This window comes from Chrysemys picta, chromosome 1, assembly GCF_011386835.1.
Source record: "Chrysemys picta bellii isolate R12L10 chromosome 1, ASM1138683v2, whole genome shotgun sequence".
NCBI classification, from domain to species: domain Eukaryota; kingdom Metazoa; phylum Chordata; order Testudines; family Emydidae; genus Chrysemys; species Chrysemys picta.
Genome location: NC_088791.1, coordinates 122,370,087 through 122,390,483, shown reverse-complemented (window position 1 = coordinate 122,390,483; position 20,397 = coordinate 122,370,087). Strand labels below are relative to the sequence as shown.

Below are 20,397 nucleotides of genomic sequence, written 5' to 3'. Positions count from 1 at the left end.
TAATGTCTTCTGAAAGTTTATTGTAAAATATTAATAATGGACCAGATCCTGCAACCGTGTGTAAGTAATCCTGTTGAAAACAGTTATTTATGGGTTTGATCCAGATCCCACCGAAGTCTGTGGAAAGACTGCCATTAACTTCAGTGGTCTTTGGATCAGGATCTGTGCCTGGGATTTCAATCGAGTCAGAGGAATGAAATTCAATTAGGCTTTCACTACAGACAAAAATGCTCAACCTGTCTCAATGGGTGGGCGAAATGTGATGGGGCTTGTGAAAGGGAACAGTCCTAGCAGCAAGGGAGGAGACTCCTGCCCGTGGGAGTCTCTGGTACTCTGGCCAGCTGGGAGAGAGCATGCTAATTGGCCAGCATACCTCAGCTTCTGGGATTTAATTTAGAAAGGGGCCATATGGAGCCCCTTTCAGCTCCATTCCAGCAACCCCATGCTAACCACCCTGAACTAGGAAGGGAATCTGGCCTGACAGATGCTGTGTATCTAGCCAATTGCCTGTTTGCCAGGAAGGATCTTTTTCTCCCATGGATTAATTAGCAGTGGACCAGGGAACTTTTCACCTTCCTCACAGCATCTTCAAGCCACAGTTGATTAAGTAGGAATATGCTTAGTACCTAACTGAGGTACTGGAGGTGGAGTTCTTAATTCATTGCAACTTGCGGTCAGTTTCCAGTGCTCTTAAGAGGATAAAATGAACAGTTCCCAGAGGTAAAAGACCTGGGATTTTGGTGATGGGCCTTGGGATCACGGAATAGAGTGAGACTTTGTGGCCTTTGCAGGCTGAGGTCAGACCTTGTGGCCTTCGCAGGGCAAGGTCCCCACCCTTCTGCACCCTCTGTCCCCCTCACTGGGCAGAAGGTGTTATGACTCAGAGCTGAGTCCTGGGAGTTAAGCTGAGGAGAGCCTACCCCAAACTATGGGTAATCTGGCAGGAGCCCTGTAAAGCCCCACACACTGGAACCAATCAAATACCTGGTATAGGAGAGTGAGGGTGATGGGTGGGTAGCACTTCTCCTCTATGTTAAAGTTTAATAAAAGTTGCAGCCTGCCACTTCATTCCATGCATGTGTCTGTCCTCATTTCATCACTATGTCCACATCAAGTTGTACTGCTTTAATTGTAATGGTATATCCTCCCACCCCCACCACACTGTGGATGCAATTGTGCCAGGATAAATGTTCTTATACTGATGTAGCTAATTCCCCATACAGGAAAGCTCGAAAGCTATACTGGTCTAAGGCACCTTTCTACCAGTATAACTGTGTTTACACTACTGCTATAATTATATTGGGGGGGGGGGGAAATCACATCCTTAACTGACACAGTTATACCAGTACAAAAATTGTGTCGATCAGGTCCATGGCTTCTTAGAAAATCCTACTCTCAATGAATAGGAGTCACAGGTTAGTATTAGTATCACTTTAGGCTCCATTGGATTGTAACCCTATCCCAACATCTTAAATTTTATGTTTTAATCAATTTCAGTGTTCACAGGTGTAGTAAAAGGAATAATTTTGTTAGTCAGTGCATCAAATATGTTAAAGTTCATTCCCCGTTATATCTTCAAGATATCCTCTTTAAAGCTGTTCCAGAAACAAAATTTAGAGACAAAATATGGATGGTTCAGTAATGTTAATGTTTTAACAAAAACATAAAAAACCTCATAGTTAAAACTGATAATATATTCCTGTAGAGGACAAAAGACAAATGGTAGAAGGAAATCTAAGAGCTTTAATTATGAAATTTCTGGCTTTTATCAGTTCCATGCCTTAGCTTTATTTGAAGAAATTCTGTTTTCACATTTTCTTCCAGTTAAAAAAAATTAGACATTAAATGAAACTGATATTTAAAAACAAATTATATTTGTTCTTGTGCAAATGCATATTTAGACATTATTCAAGTTTGTGTTTCCCACCTGATTTTTTTTTTTTATATTGGTATAATTTGTGGGCCCACTTCTGTATTTCTGGACTTTTAGAATGCAGGACTGGGCTTGATATTTTTTATACATACCTTGCTACATAATGTATTTCTCATAGACCATAATATATTGGCAAATGTATTTTCCTTACACAGCAAACTCTAAAAACAGGTATTATTTATCCAGTATATCATGGTGGCATAAAAGGTTCCCCAAGCAAGGGGAAAAGACTAATAGGGAAGGGTTGTGGACCAAACAGGATGAATAAGTATCTCAGACAGGTTAAGAGAAAGCAGAAAGCCTACAAGGAATGGAAGAAGGGAAGGATCAGCAAAGAAAGGATCAGCCTATACCTCCTCTTGGAAGTAAGGAGGTATAGGCGAAAAGTGAAAATTGCCAAAAGCCAAGCAGAGCTGGACTTCACAAAGGAAATTAAAACCAATAGAAAAGGCTCTTTAGCTATATAAATAAAAAGAAAACAAGGAAAGAAGAAATGGGATTCTAAGCACTGAGGACAGGTGAAGATTAAAGATAACTAAATTTGGCTTAGGGGCAATGGCAGGGTGGCTAAGGGGAACAACAATATGGAAGTAGAAATTACCATATCTAAGGTGGAAGCCAAACTCAAACAGCTTAATGGGACCAAATCAGGGGGCCCAAATAATGTCCATCCAAGAATATTAAAAGAATTGGCATATGAAATTGCAAGCCTAATAGCAAGGATTTTTAATGAATCCCATAAACTCTGGGGTGATACCCTATAACTGAAGAATTGCAAAATATAGTACCTATATTCAAGAAAGGAAAAGTGATCAGGAAAACTACAGACCTATTAGTTTGACCTCAATTGTATGCAAAATCTTAGAACAAATCTTGAAAGACAAGAGTAATTAAAGACAGAGGAAAAAGGTAATACTGAAAGATAAACTGTCAGGCTGGAGGAGGTTATTAGTGGAGTTCCTCAAGGACAAATATGGAAGAGGATCTGAATATCATACAAGAAAATATGGATGACCTTAAAAAACTGAAATAATAGAAATGGGATGAAATGTAATAGGGACTAACAACAAGAGTTTTTGCTATAAACTGAGGACTTACCAGTTGGAAGTGAAAGAGGAACAGAAAAACCTGGGTGTATTGGTCGAACATAGAATGAGTATGAGCCACCAATGTGATGTGGCTGTGAAAGCAAATATCTCCAATGGCCTGACATGGGTCACTAAATGGGAGGGCTCTGAGTTACTACAGAGAATTCTTTCCCAAGTGTCTGGCAGGTGGGTTTTGCTGATATGCTCAGGGTCTAACTGATCACCATCTTTGGGGTCAGGAAGGAATTTTCCCCAAGATCAGAGTGGCAGAGACCCTGGTGTTCTTTCACCTTCCTCTGCAGCATGAGGTACGGGTCACTGGCTGGCTTGAACTAGAGTAAATGGTGGCTTCTCTGTAACTTGAAATCTTAAAATCCAAGATTTGAGGACTTCCATAATTCAGCCAGAGGTTATGGCCCTGTTGCAGGAATGAATGGGTGAGGTTCTTGTAGGCTGTGATATGCAGACTAAATGATCATGATAGGCCTTTCAGGCCTTAACGTCTGAGTCTATTATGTATAAACTAAATACAGTATAGATTAAACCTAAGAAATGTAATACAGCAACTTCCACTGAAGGCAATGAGAGCAGTGTATGAAAGGACAACAATTGTAGGCCTATATAAGTTGTTACCCGTGTTCACAAATGGTCTGACCTAAACTCCCTTTGTCAATGAGTCTTTCCATTGAATTTAATTTGTATGTTTTTCTCCCTCTCCTTTTGTTTCATTTTCACTTCTAAGTCGGTGTTACTTGAAAGTCTTTGCCTCCATATGACTAATCCATTTCGCAGTTGGCCGTCTTAGAGTTGCCAGCTCAGGTGACTGTATTACATATCTCACAATACTTGATGTTTTTCTTAAAATCCAAGCTGCTGGAATCATGTGGTCTCAGTTTTCATTTTAAAAAATAAAGCTTTCTGATCTCATGCTTGCAGAAACAAGCTTGAAAATGTGACCCCTAAAAGCTCATATCCTAGAAGGCAAATAAAAAGCATGCAAAACTTATTTTTGAAAACCTGGTGATTTGTTAAGCCAGTCATGACTTTGGGGGGAGGGAGCTAATGATTTTTGATCACTTGGGATTGGCAACATTGCAGTCTCAGTAAAAAGCCAAGAAGAAGTTGAGAAATGATTGCTTTTCCTTGCTCCTAGAGATGGCCATTCAGGTCAGGATAGACACACATTGGCTGGGCAGCATGGGGGAGTTTGCACTGCCACGTCACTCACTGTACCTGTTTTGAGTATACATGATTTCAGTTTCCAGAGTGTCACAGGGTTTTCTCACTGCTAGGTCATCTCCCCCTGGCTGCTCTGGGGACTGGCTCTTTCCAGGTCCAAACCCCCCTTCTGTCAGTCATTCACTGTCACCACTGCCCCTCTTGCTCTCTCTCTCTCGGACTCTACACAGTCCTATTTTGTGACTTGCTCTTCATGATTTGGCCCTCTGGCCAGGTCACTATAGCCCTCCCCTTCCGGGGTAGTAAAGTCACATTGGACAACTGTCCCAGGCATTCTCACATTGGACACTGCCCAGTAGGGTGACCACATGTCCCGATTTTATAGGGACAGTCCCGGTTTTTGGGTCTTTTTCTTATATAGGCTCCTATTACCTCCCACCTCTGTCCCGATTTTTCACATTTGCTGTCTGGTCACCCTACTGCCCAGTCTCTGCCACTTGCCCAGTGGCTGGTAGGGGAACCTGGGCCTACCAAGTACTCTAGGTTCCTGTCCAGGTGACCTATGTCTAGCACCTATGGACTGCATGCTCCCAGACGCTGTTTGCTATTTCCCTGATTCCTTCTGGCTTCCCCCTCTCTGGGTTTACTAGCTCATACTCCCTTCTCCTAGAGAGGAACTGCAGGCTACTTAACTCTGTAGTCCAAACACACCTCCCTTCTCCCAGGGATTGACTGTAGACTACTTCTCCTGGAGACTTTTTCCTACATCCCCTCTCAAGCTTCTGCTTCACCCCCTTTTGGGTAAAGTCTTCAGGGCTTGGATCCCCAGGGTTTCTACTTTACCACTGGGCATCTGTCTTCTCTAACATCCAGAGAGTAGCTGCAGGCTCCCTCGCTGCAGCCCCCTTCTGCTGCCAACTTCCTGGCTTTATACTAGCCCTGCTTGTTCCTTGTCATCTGTGCTCCATCATCAATCAGGAGCTACTCAAGCCACCTAACTCCTCTCAGCTGTGGCCTATCTGGTTAACTGGCCCCTTCTCAGCCTTGTTAACTTCCTCTAGGCAAGTGTGGGGTGACCACCCCATCACACAGAGTTATCAATCTGTCATAAGCAGTAAGTTCACTGTGGCCCCTGTTATGGCTGCACTCTGGGCAACACAGAGCTGATGCCCTGCCCATGTGGAGCAATAGACACCATTCTGCCACAGTGAGCTCGCAGGGTGCCCAGTGGTAGCATGCCTGCTACCATCACGCTTTAGTGGGGTGTAGCCTGCTTCTCCTTGTGTGCTGTTCTGCTCTGCTGGCCTGTGCTCAAGAGTGGGTGGTGTCAAAGAGTAGGGGAGGAGCTATGCCTCTCTGAGAGCAGGGATTGCTTGGTTTTATGCAGGCCAGCAAAAGATGATGAGGAGTCTTGTCCCCATCCCCCACTTCTATACATCAGTGTAAGGGGCTGGCACTATGTGCAGCACGTATAAGAGGCCAGGGAGACTAAGCTACCCCCCAAAACATAGGTGTTGGAACTAGGAGTGCTGGGGGTGCTGCTGCACCCCCTGGCTTGATGTGGTTTCCATCATATACAGGGTTTACAGTTTGATTCAATAGCTCTCAGCACCCCCACTACATAAACTGTTCCAGCCCCCCTGCCCAAGAAGGCTGGCCATGCGACCAGAAATGCCGTGGATGCAGCATGGGTCACCCCTCCAGAGGCGCGCTGGCCCGCTGCCACCTTTGGAGCACCAGAAGTGAAGCTCCATAGAAGTGGGGGAGCCCACCAGTGCCTACACCGTGGCCCCGCCTGTACTCCACCCCTCCCTGGCTCCGGCTCTTCCTCTTCGGACCCCCACCCACCACTTGCTCCTCTTCACCCTCTCCCACCCCCCATCGCTCGCCTAAGGCAGGAAAAAGTGATGGTGTCATGGCGCCACGGTCCCCGACCCCCTCGTTCCAGGGAGCGGAGCGAGTGGCCAGCATGGCATCAGGGGTAGGGACAGAGAGGAGTGAGCGGCCAGGGATGGGGGGCCCCTCAGGGGGAAGGGGCCTTGGCAACAGGGCCACAGCCCACGCACCTGTGCCCCCCCCCCCAGGAGCTTCTGGCACTCGCATGTGAGCCTCCCCAAATGGAAGATTCACACACCACTTATTCCTGGCACTATCCAGCTTTGTATTTTTTTTTTAATCTAAAAATTTCCCAAGAAACAGATTCTAAGACAAGAAGGGACCATTCTAATCATCTAGTCTGACCTCCTATATAACACAGGCCACAGAACTCCCCCACACATAATTCCTAGAGCAGATCTTGTAGAAAATGATGCAGAATACACCATGACCCTTGATAAATTGTTCCAGTGGTTAATTACTCTTTGTTAAACTCTGTCCTATTTTCAGTCTGGATTTGTCTAGCTTCAACTTCCAGGCGATTGGATGGTGCTAGACTAAGGAGCCCATTATTAAATAGTAGTTCCCCATGTAGGTATGTGATGGGGTGCTCTACTCACCACTAGGATGGCACCTCCTCCTGGCCAGTCTAGAGATTAGCTTTGCGAGGTCGATGCCCCTTCCTGCAGTTTCATTCCGTCTCTCCCTCTCTCTGGTATGCAGCTCCTTTCTTGCTCCACGAGCTGCTACTGCCTGTTTGTGACTGAGCCGTCCGACCAGGTCGCTATACACATTTTCTTCTTCTGGGTTATCAGTCTTCCTTCAGCAATCCTAGGTAATCTTCCCATTCACTGCTTCATAGTGCCACTTCCTCAGTGGCTGGTAGGGAAACCCAGACCCACCCTCTACTCTGGGTTCCAGTTCAGGGACCCTCTAGTCCGTAGCTAAGGTCTGTTCCCTTCTGGAACTTAGTGCCTTTCCCTGAGCCCTTTCCTTACCATCTGGTGCTTCCCCCCATTGGTTTGCCAGTCTACTAACTCCCTCCTTCCAGGGAGTAACTGTAGGCACCTGTCTCTGCAGCCTCCAAACACTTCTCCTTTTTCCCAGAGAGTGACCGCCATCTTTCACAATAGTCCCCCAGCTTCCCATTTTCTGTCTTTCTAAACCGAGCCCAGCTCATTCCTCCTCAGTTGGACTCCCTCACTTAGTCAGGGGACTACTTAGCCACCTGCTTCTCCTCAGCCGTGGCTTGTTGGGTTAATTAGCTCCCTTCTCAGTCTACATTAACTCTTTCCGGGCAAGTGTGGGGTGAACAATCCCAACACAAGGTACTTAGCATAGGCGCCGGCTTCCTCATTTCCCCAGGGGTGCTCGACCCCCGCTCTGCCCCAGGCCCCACCCCCACTCCACCCTTTCCCTTAAGGCCCCTCCCCCACCCCACCTCCTCCCACCCCCACTCCACTCCACCCACGCCCCACCTCTTCCTGCCCCATTCCACCCTCCCCTCGCACTGCCCCTCCCCCCCCAGTGCCTCCTGCAAGCCACTGAACAGCTAATCTGTGGCAGGCAGGAGGTGCTGGGAGGGAGTGGGAGGAGCTGATCTGTGGGTCCTGAGCACCCACTATTTTTTTTCCATGAGTGCTCCAGCCCCAGAGCACCCATTGAGTCAGTGCCTATGGTACTTATTGATTGTAATTAAGTCACCCCTTAACCTCCTCTTTGCTAAAATAAATAGATTGAGCTCCTTGAGTCTATCACTATAAGGCAGATTTTCTAATCCTTTAATCAGTCTCTTGGCTCTTCTCTGAACCCTCTCCAATTTATCAACATCCTTCTTGAATTGTGGGCATGTGACAATATCCAAGTGATCAGAGTGCACCAATTAGTTTCCCCTTCTCCCTCCCCCAGAGAAAGCTGATTGAGGTAATAAAAGGTAATTAGATAATCAGGCTAGTGGGCTGGGTGAGCTAACCAGTTCAAGACTGATAAAGAAGCACAGGAAGGAAGTGCCGGAGGGAGGGAGGATCAGGGTGAGCTGAGCCCAGTCTCACAGAGGTCTTAGGGAAGAGAGTCCCCCTGCTCCTCTTGGGTCCTGAGAAGAAGGCTGAAAGTACAGAGGATATCATACATAGACGTGGGGACTGTGAATGTGTTGGTGGAGGGAACTTAAATGGCACAGTGGATATACAACCAGAAGAGTCTGAGCCAGTTTCCATGGTGTGGAAAGGCAGTGGTGGAGTGCGCGCCCTGCTACAGGGCACTAGAATTGTATTTCAGCAGCAGTAACGCTACTGCTAAGGGTAAACTAAGCTCCCTACTCCAACTTGAGGATCCCTTGTTTATGTACCTCAGGATCACATTAGTTCTTTTGGCCACAGCATCACATGGGGTGCTCCTGGTGAACTATCTACCACAACCCCCATCTGGACACATTATTCCTTTCTAGGCTGATAGAGTTTAAAAGCACCCACACTGATTTTCACAAAACAGCTTCTACAAACCATTTGCACCCAAGATGAAATCTTCTTTGTTAAATTTAACATTGGGCACTTTGGGTTTTTTAATAGAAATGCTGTTGTACTCCCCCCCCCCCCCAATTGACCATAGTGGGGTGACTGGCCTATATAAACCAAGACTCTGATCCTCCAATGAGCTATGATGGATGGATCCCTGTGCCTGTGTGGATTCCCACTGAGATCAATGGGGCTCTGTGGGAGCGCAGAGCTCTGCCCCAGGTAGTGCCACTTGCATAATTACCCACCACTGTAGACTCAAAAGGAAAAGTTCTCAATGTCATCTGTCTGATTTTTTTCACTTCATTAACGAAGTTTGATGAGTCTAGTTTTCATTAAAAAATGCTTTCAACCATACCTGAGCCTGTAGAACCAGTTATCAAAAAGAAACTAGAGAGAGTACAGAAACGGTTCACTACTGAGCACTCTCTAAGGAGCAGGTCTACTTGGGAAAACAGCTATGTAAAAATGGCATTTCTTTACTCAGCAAAAAATCGACTTACCAAGGGTATTCAAAGTCCTATCTGCATTCCTGAGCCATGATTCTACTCCTGTTGCACTTCATCAGAATGATAATCCAAGGCCCCTAGTCCTGCAACTGACAGCATGCAGGCTGCGACACTTGCACATAGTCCAATTCACTTCAGTGGGGCTCCTCTGTCTACACCACACAAGTGCAACGTTCTGCCCATGTGATGTTAGCTGTGGGATTGGGGCCTTAGGGCCTAGTACAAAGCTCACTGAATTGACTTGAATGGATTTTGGATCAGGCCATACAGGTCCAGTCCTCCAACCCCTTTTGTGAGTAGCCTCCCTTACTCAAGTACTCAGGAGTAAAGATGACAGATGTGAGTAAAGGTTATAGGACTGGGCCCTAAAGTCCAATTTCAGGTCCAAATTCTGTCTTTGGGTTCTGTCCTAGGTATGTTCATCTGCAACTGAGGGCAGAAGGTGACCTGCAGAATCTTTACAATTGAGGGCAACACACAGGCCACTTGACTCTCACCTCTCAGGGTGAGTTTGCAGGCCTGGCAGTTAGAAAGAAAACCCATCTTTTTATTTGTGAATTGAGCACATTTGCTCTGGAAGCCATCAGGATGCTTAGACGAACCGTACTTTCAAGTATCAAATATTTTTCTTATATTTCAGTGTGAGATTTAGCTTGATAATGTTTCTACAAAGCTTTGAAGATATAAAACATTATATAAATGCTATAAATGTGTGTGTGTGTGGGGGGGGGATATGTAAAATACCTATCTGTACACACACATGCAACAGTCTGGAGTGGGGTGTCCAGGCAGGCTATTTTATCAGTTAATTACATATATTGCTTTTAAAGTGTTGTGCATGTACCCAGAGGGCATGCGAAGGGTTTATTTTATCTAACACATCAGATTAGATTTATTTTAAAGAGGGTATATGCTGCTAAAGACCTCAGTGATTGGATTCAGTGCAGTGTGCAACAGGGCTTCACAAAAGTCCTGGGTGGTGGCGAGGGAATCAGTCCCTCAACCACTGCATCTCGAAGAAGCTCCAGGATTCCAAAGACAGAAGCATTATTTGTTGCCTAGCAATAAATCTGCCTTGACATCACTCCCTCTTCTTCCTCCTTCCTCCCTCAAAGTACAGTACTTGTGTGTGAGGTGACGGAGCTGCTGCTGCAGGACTGGGCGGTCACGTGCGCTCACACATGCAAAGGCACACGCTTCAAGGCATGTGACAGGGAGGCTGTTTAGCAGCGGCAGACGCTGCTGTGGGCTGTGGGGCCGCTGCAGGGAGGAGGAGTGGAGGAGCTCGGCTGCTACTGGAGAGAGAGAGAGGGAGGAGGGAGGAGAGGAAGGGAGCAGGAGAAGAGAGAACTCCTTTGACAGCAGCAGCACTCTCCCTTCAGCGTGGCTTGTAGCTCTATAAGCATGTCACTGCAATGATGGATCTGGAGTTTGCGTCCCAAGAAGAATAATCCTGATTAGCGCTTCACTGTCCTCCAGATAAATCATTAATAATATTAAATGAGCTCTTCTGTAGCGATTTTGCACCTATGCAGCTCAAAGCGCTTGACAAAGTAAGTACTATCACCCTTCCTGTTTACACTTGGGGAAATTGAAGCACAGAGATATAAAGTGACTTTCCCAAGGTCACCTGACAGGTCAGAGCCAGGAGTAGAGCCCAAGTCTCCTGGCTTGCAGTCCAGTGTCCTGTCCAAGGAGTTACCTCAAATCTTATCAACTATTGATATGCCAATGGACAGTGAGTACAGATGTCCCGCTCATTCCGACTGAAGAAGCACACAACTCTTCTGTCCTGATGGCAGACTCTATAACAATAATTTACATCTATATCTACAATATTGACTCATCCCAAAAGTGGGTCCAATCTTGCCAACACTTACACACACGAATAATTTTACTTCCCACTGAATTCAGCAGCTCACTCAGTGAGTAAAGAAATTAGTGTGTGTAATCATTAGAGGACTGGGCTCTGTATAACATCATTGTAACATACACAACTTTGGTTTCACAGCACACTGGCCACAATAGAGGTTGTGCTGGATGCAATTCTGGGACAGGTCAGTGGGGCAACATGCACTTAGGGAAAATGCCAAGGGATCTTTAAAGCCCATGCAGGGGAGATAGGACATCAGTTCTGAAATCCCATGAAACAGACAAACCAATTAGATAAGTTGGTTTTAGGTAGTCCAATGTATGCTTTAGTCCTTGATGATTCATTAAGGAGACCTGAATTTGCCTTGATCCCTTAGAGCACCACTGGACATCCTATTTACATGCAGTGAAGTGGCATTCATGGCCTTTGGATATTTCTGTATGTCCAACAACTCACAGATTATGGAAGATGATACATTGCCTGAAGACAGATCTCAAGGCTTAAAGTGAGTTGGATCCAGGGCCATGGCATTCAAGAGATTCAGAAAATGTATTTCAAACAAGGTTACAGTATAATATTATGTAAATATGGACTGGCTGCTTTCAGGAACAGAAAATATTGACTCAGAGGTACATAGCTCCTGAGACCATCAGCTGAAGAACTAATGTACCACAATGAAGGGAACTGTTTTTATTGGCAGATACTTTTTCTCTGATATTATTCTCAAAGCCTGTTTTATTACTTTTGTGAGGATTCTCATTTATCCCTGGTTATTTATGGTGGGAGGGGAGCGGGGAAGGCTTCAGGGTCTTGTCTCACTGACAGGAGAGTACTTAAAAGAAGAGAAGGATGATACTTTCCCCCCTTTACTTCAACCAAGAGCACTCTGAGGGGGAAAGGGCAGGGACAATCTTCAGAGCCCACCTCTTTCACTCAGGAGTAATATTGGAGGGAAGCTTTGGGATTCTTCCACCTCTGTTGGAATTGGCACTGGAAATGAGCCCTGGGTGTTGAGGCGAGCTCCTGTCCTTAGTAAGAGTTATCAAGGCCTTTTCCCCGCTATGGACATTTGGAGTTGGCTGGCTTTTCTTCCTATGGGGAAATTCATGCTGGGGAGGACGGAGGGACATGTGGGAACCTCCTCTCTATTAGACTGTCTCATGAAAGGCAGCTTTGGGCAAGGGCACGTCTTCTCACTGACCATGGCAGATTGTTCCCAGCAAGCATGAGTAGAAGGGGAGCTGTAAGGCCAACGTAACATGGCTGCTGTTGGGGCAGGGCTTCCCTGGCAATCACAGGGATTATATTAATCAATCGCTGTTGCCTCCCAGCCTGTAATGGTGTCCACTTGGGAGGCCAAAAACATAATTCCACTTTTAGTCACACGATCAAATGTTCTTTAATATGACTTAAGAAAAAATCCAGAAAAGTGTACGTTTGTGTATTATTGTGGAAGCAGCAGAGGATTCTTACAATGAAGCTTTCATTACGGCTTCTAATATGACTATATTTTCAGCCACTTACAACTTTCTGAAACGTTCACCTTTTGGCCTACATTTTTCCATGACATGTTTCTGCCCAATGGTGAAATTCTGAGAGGAAGTTAAAACAAAAGGAGTTCTGCCATTTCTGAACATGAGAACCCTGGAAGTTTAAAATGCACATTTCTTTATTCTTGTGACCTGGATTAGCACCAATGTGGCTGGAGGTTGAAAAGTGAAATATGGCTGGGCAGTAATCCACAGGAAGGAGTGGGTGTTTTTCTAGGAATTATTTTGGGAAGGTTGTATGGTCTGTGTTAGTCAGATTAGATTATCACAGAGGTCTATTCTGGTTTTGGAATCTATGGTAGCCTCTGGTGTTGCAGAGGAAAGTTGTTTTGATTTGATGAAGAATCAAGTACTAAGCATGCACAGACATTTTTTTCAATAAGGCAAAAACTTACACATATTCATAACTTTATTAATTGAACTGGGACTCAGAGTCAGAAACTGAATGTATTTTTCCTATCAAAAACTTCCTGTGACATCTTAGGCAAGTCACTTAATCTCTCTGTAAAAAGGGGGGAGAATCTTCTCTCTCCCAAACTTTGCCTGGCTTGTCAGTTTATGTTGAAAGCTCTCGGGGAAGGGACTGTCTCTTGCGATGGCTGTGTACAGTGCCTAGCACAGTGGGGCCCTGATCTTGGTTAGAGTGCCTAGATGCTACCATAATATTATATATGAAATAATGCCAGGCTGCTTTGACCTATAGACCAAAACAAAATGTTCTTTAACTGACCAAAGCCTGAGGAAACAAGAGTATGTTTGTTTTTGTGAGGTGGTAGAAGAGAGAGATGCTTGTACTTTAGAAAGAAACTGTGTATGGGAAATGTATTCTGCCAGCATAGAGTAAATTCACTAACAGCCATGTCATACCTTGTTTGTTATAATTCCCTAACAGGGAACAATAGGTTAATATTCTTTGCCACTTTATACAAATTTGAGGATGCAGCCAAATGGGTAACTGTAGTGATGTTGGCCCAAAGAGCTTGTAATCGATGGGCTTGACTCTGTGGGGAGCTGAACTCCCCCCAGGCTCACAGAAGTCAAAATACTTAAGTCATCAGGAGTGAAGGACACTCATCATCTCGCAGGCTAGAGCCTTATATCATAAATAATGGACCAACTGCATCTCATATAGCAATTTCCTGGCTTCAACAGACAAATCTGGTCCAATGAATGCAAAGGGAGGGACATCATATTAAGAGTCAAAACTTTTGGACTGAATATGTTTAGTTTGGAAAAGATACAGACCCTACTGTGTAGATCAATCTCTGATAATTTTCGTATGACTTTACATTGTGCCTCTTCATATAACCTTGTGGTGGGTCTACCCACGTGTGACCTCTGTTTTCATGGAACTTTGTATCAAAGCCTCATTTAAAACTTTGCATTGCCCTTGGTAGAATATTATAGCCCCTCAGGATAGAATAAGATAGAAGAAAAATTTCTTTTTGCTAGCAGTAGAACAAGAGCTCTCCCCCCCCCCCTTAATCAATTGCCCTGTTGAATGAATGAGGTGTGGATAAGCAAGGCATGGAAGGCAGCACCTCCAGACAGCCTCAACTGTTGGAGAGGGGCTGGGAGCCAGACCCAAGGACAATAAAACGTGTCAAGTGGGCTCATTAAAGACAAGCAGACATACTGACGGCCTCGGGGGTTAGAAGCAAGCACCTTCTTTTGGAAACACCCTCTTTGCAGCATTGGGACAACACTCAAAAGAAAGCAGCACAAAGGACCAATGGACACAGACACAGAGTTTGAATCTGGTCTAGATTTGCATAAGAGGAAAGCTGCTATAAAAGTGAGGTGTCTTGCAGAGGACCCCGGGTCTCGTCTTGTCAACATGGGAGCATCGATCCAGATCGGCAGAAGCCCGGCTCCACCCCCTCCCCCATCTAACTCACCTGGCCAGTGAAGTTAAGGGGAGCAACTAATTGGTAACAACAAGACGGAATGGGTTTGTGTGTGTGTGTGTGTGAGTGTAAGTGTAATATATTATATGCATATAATACAGTGTTAATGAATACATGTATTACTAATAAATGTGGCGTTCTGCCTTATTCCCCCTGAAAAGATCCTGTGCAGTACTTTAAGTACAACATTTTGGTGGAGAATGCAAAAGGGGGAGCAAGCATAGAATCCACAGTTATTATAAAACTGGTGTGCACACCGCCAGCTTTAGCAAGCCTGGCGCTATAGGAAAAAGAGCGTAAACTTTCAGTTAATTAACCAAACTCTGAAGGATATAGGAGTTTAGGTTTAAATTGTGTTTCTCACTGTGATCCGGGGAAGGATCTAACCAAACTCTGAAGGATATAGGAGTTTAGGTTTAAATTGTGTTTCTCACTGTGATCCGGGGAAGGATCTAACCAAACTCTGAAGGATATAGGAGTTTAGGTTTCAATTGTGTTGTAGAGGTACATACACCCTCAGCCATAGGAAGGCTGAGCTAAAGAGGAGAACTTAGTGTTTCTCACTCTGATCCGGGGAAGGATCTAATCCGGGGAAGGATTTGTATAATTGGTGTATGAACCCTCGGTGGTAGCAGACCGAGTAATACAGAGGGAAGCTTAGCGTCTCTCCCTCTGGCCCAGAGTGGGTTAAAAACATAAGATGCAGATCTTGTTCTGTTAAACCAAACTCTGAAGGATATAGGAGTTTGGGCAGTGTAGTGTGGTTTATGTTTGTTTGTTTTTTTTGTTTTGTTTTGTTTTTTGTAAGTAATATTGTGGTAATTTCACAATTTTGAAGAAAATGTTTAAGGAATGGGACCAGGAAGGGTGGGGGCTAGTTAAAAAGCCCACCCTCCTTGCTAAATTGGTAGTGGAACAAGGCTTGTGCCCGTGGAAAGGAACTGTTTATTCGAAAAAGCAGGATTGGGCCCAGGCAAGCAACAGATAGAGAAACTGGAAAACAGGTTGGGTACAGAGAGTTAAAGCAGCACTCTCAAATCTTACAGCAGCAGTAACATCAGGAGAAGAAACATTTGAGACCCCAGAAGGGGGCAGACCTTTGGGACCCCTCTGGAGATTGGGAAGGGGGATATTTGGGATATTTGGGTAAATTCCTCCTCCCAGGGCCAAAATGCCATTGAAACAGTTAACAACAGTGCCTGCTTCTGCCTCAGATCTCCAGGCCATGGCAAAATGGCTGAAAATTTTAAAACAGGAATTTTTTTTTTTCTAGATAAAGTGTTAATGCCCTTTTACTGAGAGAAAGGGAGGATTTACACTCACAAAAAATGCACCACTTAATTAGCATTTGTGCAGCCCCAAGTACCAAACACACTGTGGCAGAGACCAAGCAGGTTCTGCCAGGGTGAAAGCACTGTGCTAATTTGTTTCCAAGCTTCTATCTTTCAGGCTCTGAACCAGAACATCAGGAGAGCTGGTACCAGCTGAAGAGTTATAAAATACCATGGTTATAGTGTCATGACAAAGTCTGTGTTCAGTGTTCTGTGTTGCATGTTCTGTGTCTGTCTCTAGTGGTGTCCTGTGCTAGCATTGGGTCCAGAAAAAGAGGGGATACTACACTAGACAGGGCAAATGTCTTTTCCTCTCTCTACTTCCCCCATCTCCATCCAACTTATCAATCACCCCTTGTGTCCAAAAAACTTTGGTTCCCAATGCATCAGGTTTATTTTTTTGTTAGGTTCTCTAATAGTAATTTTGTTGTTAATTTTTGTTCTTAAAACATTTGTATTGTTAGTTACATTTGCTTGTATTATTAATTCCACACTTTCCTCTATGCACTCTGGTTCTATTTCCCCAAGCCCTGAAGGGTAGTTCTTGGGCCCCCATAACCTGTAAGACCTTGGCCCATAATTGTATGGCCCCATCTTTCAGGTCCCCAGAAACCTCTAAGAACAACTGTAAAAAATAGGGAATTCTACAACATTTTAGCAACTGAATGTTAGTTTAAGTCCAAATCAGCTTAACCTTGGATAACAACTGTGGTACTCCTACAGAATCTTATTTGTTGTGTGTGCTTAAGAAGGTCCTGACCTCAGTGACTTTTATTGTTTGATGGCTATTGCAGCATCAAACTTGGGCCTCATTTTGTTTGTCAATGTACCCAATTATTGTAATGGTAACGGTTTTGTTGTATTTCCAATTATTATAATTATAATTGTTTGCATTTGTGTTTATGTTATATCTGGTGTTTAGTCAATTGTAATGGTTTTAGTTATATTCACCTGGTTATAATTGTTTGGTTTGTTTGCAACAAATACAAAAGATTTATATGGTGACCACTCAAGAATTGTTCTTGAGAGGTCAAAAGGGGGACAATGTAGATCAATCTCTGATAATTTTCGTATGACTTTACATTGTGCCTCTTCATATAACCTTGTGGTGGGTCTACCCACGTGTGACCTCTGTTTTCATGGAACTTTGTATCAAAGCCTCATTTAAAACTTTGCATTGCCCTTGGTAGAATATTATAGCCCCTCAGGATAGAATAAGATAGAAGAAAAATTTCTTTTTGCTAGCAGTAGAACAAGAGCTCTCCCCCCCCCCCCTTAATCAATTGCCCTGTTGAATGAATGAGGTGTGGATAAGCAAGGCATGGAAGGCAGCACCTCCAGACAGCCTCAACTGTTGGAGAGGGGCTGGGAGCCAGACCCAAGGACAATAAAACGTGTCAAGTGGGCTCATTAAAGACAAGCAGACATACTGACGGCCTCGGGGGTTAGAAGCAAGCACCTTCTTTTGGAAACACCCTCTTTGCAGCATTGGGACAACACTCAAAAGAAAGCAGCACAAAGGACCAATGGACACAGACACAGAGTTTGAATCTGGTCTAGATTTGCATAAGAGGAAAGCTGCTATAAAAGTGAGGTGTCTTGCAGAGGACCCCGGGTCTCGTCTTGTCAACATGGGAGCATCGATCCAGATCGGCAGAAGCCCGGCTCCACCCCCTCCCCCATCTAACTCACCTGGCCAGTGAAGTTAAGGGGAGCAACTAATTGGTAACAACAAGACGGAATGGGTTTGTGTGTGTGTGTGTGTGAGTGTAAGTGTAATATATTATATGCATATAATACAGTGTTAATGAATACATGTATTACTAATAAATGTGGCGTTCTGCCTTATTCCCCCTGAAAAGATCCTGTGCAGTACTTTAAGTACAACATTTATTTCCTGGCTTCAACAGACAAATCTGGTCCAATGAATGCAAAGGGAGGGACATCATATTAAGAGTCAAAACTTTTGGACTGAATATGTTTAGTTTGGAAAAGATACAGACCCTACTGCTTCAGGGCATGATTCAACCTCTAACTGAGGGATTAGGAAGAAACTTCCCCTGGGGATCGGCTGCTCCATAGCTGCCTACTGTAGGGTACCTTACACCTCCCTCTGAAGCATCGGGTGCTGGCCACTGTTTATTGGAAATTATTTTCCTAATAAGTGTATTAAGGTTTATCACCATTCAATTTCTACACAAGCATTCCTTTAAGAGTTCAAAGGCCACGGTATTAATTACACCCTAAGTACAAACATAAGCATATACACATGCCAATATTCTATACCCTAGCAACAATAGAGTTATAAGCATTGGCCAACCTACTCATGACCAGATCAGGCCTGGGAGATCCCTTCCCATCATGCTGTGACTCCAGAGGGGTAAGGAGAGGTTCTGAGAAAGAACCCGCTAGGAAAACCTGGCTTAGTGTACACTATAACAAACAAGTGATGTTATGCTGGGCATTATTCAGTTTTAGAGCTGAACCTTTCCCCCTGGCTTGTTTAAGAGAAGATTCATGGCTGGTCCCCTTTCTTCTCAAGGTTTCCGTCTTCATCTCTGTTGGCCATATTTCTCCCTAGCTACTGGACTGAGCATTTTTAACCAATTATTTACTAAACTTTGTGCCCAGTTAATCATGTTTTCTTTATTTCTATTACTTTTACCCAAACCTTAAATGAGAACACTGGTACTTTAAATGTCACTACAAATTTAATACAAATAACTTTTGTTTCTCACGATCTCAGCCTTTTACATGCTTTGGGCCTACCACTCATGTCAAGAGCCAAACTAAGTCTAAAACCATAGCTATGCACGTCTAATGTGGGCCTATATTCTTACACTGTTGGACCCAGAATACTGTACTAGATGGACCACTGGTCTGATCAGGTGGGGTAAGTCCTCCATTCCTATGCTTTTAAAGCTTTGTCGGTCTGTAAAACGTTAGTTGTTAGGAGGAGCTAGACCCTTGGTGTCCTGGAGGAGGAAGACAGTTCCAGATATAGGGAGAGATATAGAAAATAGGCATGGTGAAGAGTGGTCAAAGAAGATGATGGGTACAGGAAGGCCCTTCACAGCCTCAGTTTCCCCAGCTTCCAAATGGGGATAATAATACTTTCCCAGGCTTGTGAGAATGACTCAGTGAACATATTTAGAGTGTTCTGGGAGCAGTGGCTCGATCAGCTATAGAAGCCTTATTCAATGTGAATAAAAAGGGGATTGTGAAAGAAGAAACTTGCCTCAACACAGGACTTTCTAGGCAGCTGTTAAAACAAGTAACAAAAACACTTAATAAAACAATCCCATTGGCTCCTCACACTTCTCAGGCAGCTAGAGGCCCTTGTATTTTGTGGTCTTGTGCCCTTACAATACTCCTGAGGCATGCAGTGAGTATAATCACACATGTGGGGCCACACCTTGAGAGATGCAGTGTCCACTTTTGTCTGCAAGGGGAGCCAAATGTGCTCAGCAGCAGGTAGCTCATTATGTGCGCTCACTTATGTAACACAGAAGGAAGAAACTAGAGTAAAAGGAACACCACAAAATAGGACATGAAATAAACGCACTGGGCCCGATTCAGTGATTCTCCACTGCCTGGAACCTTGTATAGTCATACACACGTATACTGTGACTAATTGTGAATGTCTGTACAACTTCATTCTGATTGCTATTGTGAAGTTGTATTATGAAAAAAGTTCTGTACCGTGAGTGCCTATATGTAAGTGGCTCCACCATTGCTGGCAGGTCCTGTAGCAAGTACACATCAACAGATACAAAGGGACATAACTAAGGTGAACAATGGTACTTAGCTCTTGCAAAGGTTATGTAAAAAAGCAGCTGCATCCTTAGGAAAAAAAACCTGTGTAGCTGATTCCTCTGGGGAGAGAGAGGGGAAGGTAGGAGCAGTGGAAACTTACCAGGAGTAGAAGAAAAGAGGCCAGGTGACCAGAAGGAGTTTAAATAAAGAAACACACAGGCACAGGGGTGGCAGGCAGGAAAAGAAAGCGTGGAGGTCATAGAAGCTGAGTGAAGGGCTGCAGGAGGGAGAGGTCAGCCAGCATGTAGCAGCCTCATTGGGTAGGGGGACACTGCCTGCTTTCTTGAACCCTGATGGACTTTGGACAGCCTAAGGAATTTGGGCTCCAGCCCAAAGAATGCCCCTGGAGTAGTGAGGAAACTAGGCAGGGACATGTGTTTAGTGTTTGTTTTGTATGAGCTGTTCTCTCCTGTGTTTTACATGATTAAGTGTAAAAGGCATTAGACTGTGCAAAGTGTGCATGTCTGTTAACTGCTTCATAACTGCTGTGTGCTCTTGAGCCAGATAAACTGTAAACCAGAAGCTTCACGCCTTGTGAATGGAGTTCTGGGAGAGGGGTGTGTGTAAGTTACTGGGGTATCTTGGGGACCAGCCCTCTCTTAGGGGCTTAGGGCACGTGGACTAAGCCCCATTTCTGAGAAGGGGTACAATGAGAGTCAGTGCCCAGGAAATGTGCCAAAGAGGCCAAGGAACGAACCGGTGCTACAGCGGCTCCAGAAGCATGAAATGCCAGAGCAGCAGAGGCATGGATTCCCTTCACAGCAGTTCTAGTGTGTGGCTGGCAGGATGTGTGACAAATGCTACAAGTTAAGGCTGCCCTACC

The 20,397-nt window shown here is 44.6% G+C and overlaps 1 long non-coding RNA gene across 1 annotated transcript; it reads left to right on the top strand.

Annotated features, from left to right (window-relative positions):
* Positions 1–13,791: 13,791 nt before the first annotated feature.
* LOC135975867 (uncharacterized) lies at positions 13,792–17,619 on the top strand. Its single transcript, XR_010592920.1, has 2 exons — positions 13,792–14,841; positions 14,912–17,619. It is a non-coding gene; the product is annotated as an uncharacterized LOC135975867 (long non-coding RNA).
* Positions 17,620–20,397: the final 2,778 nt, after the last annotated feature.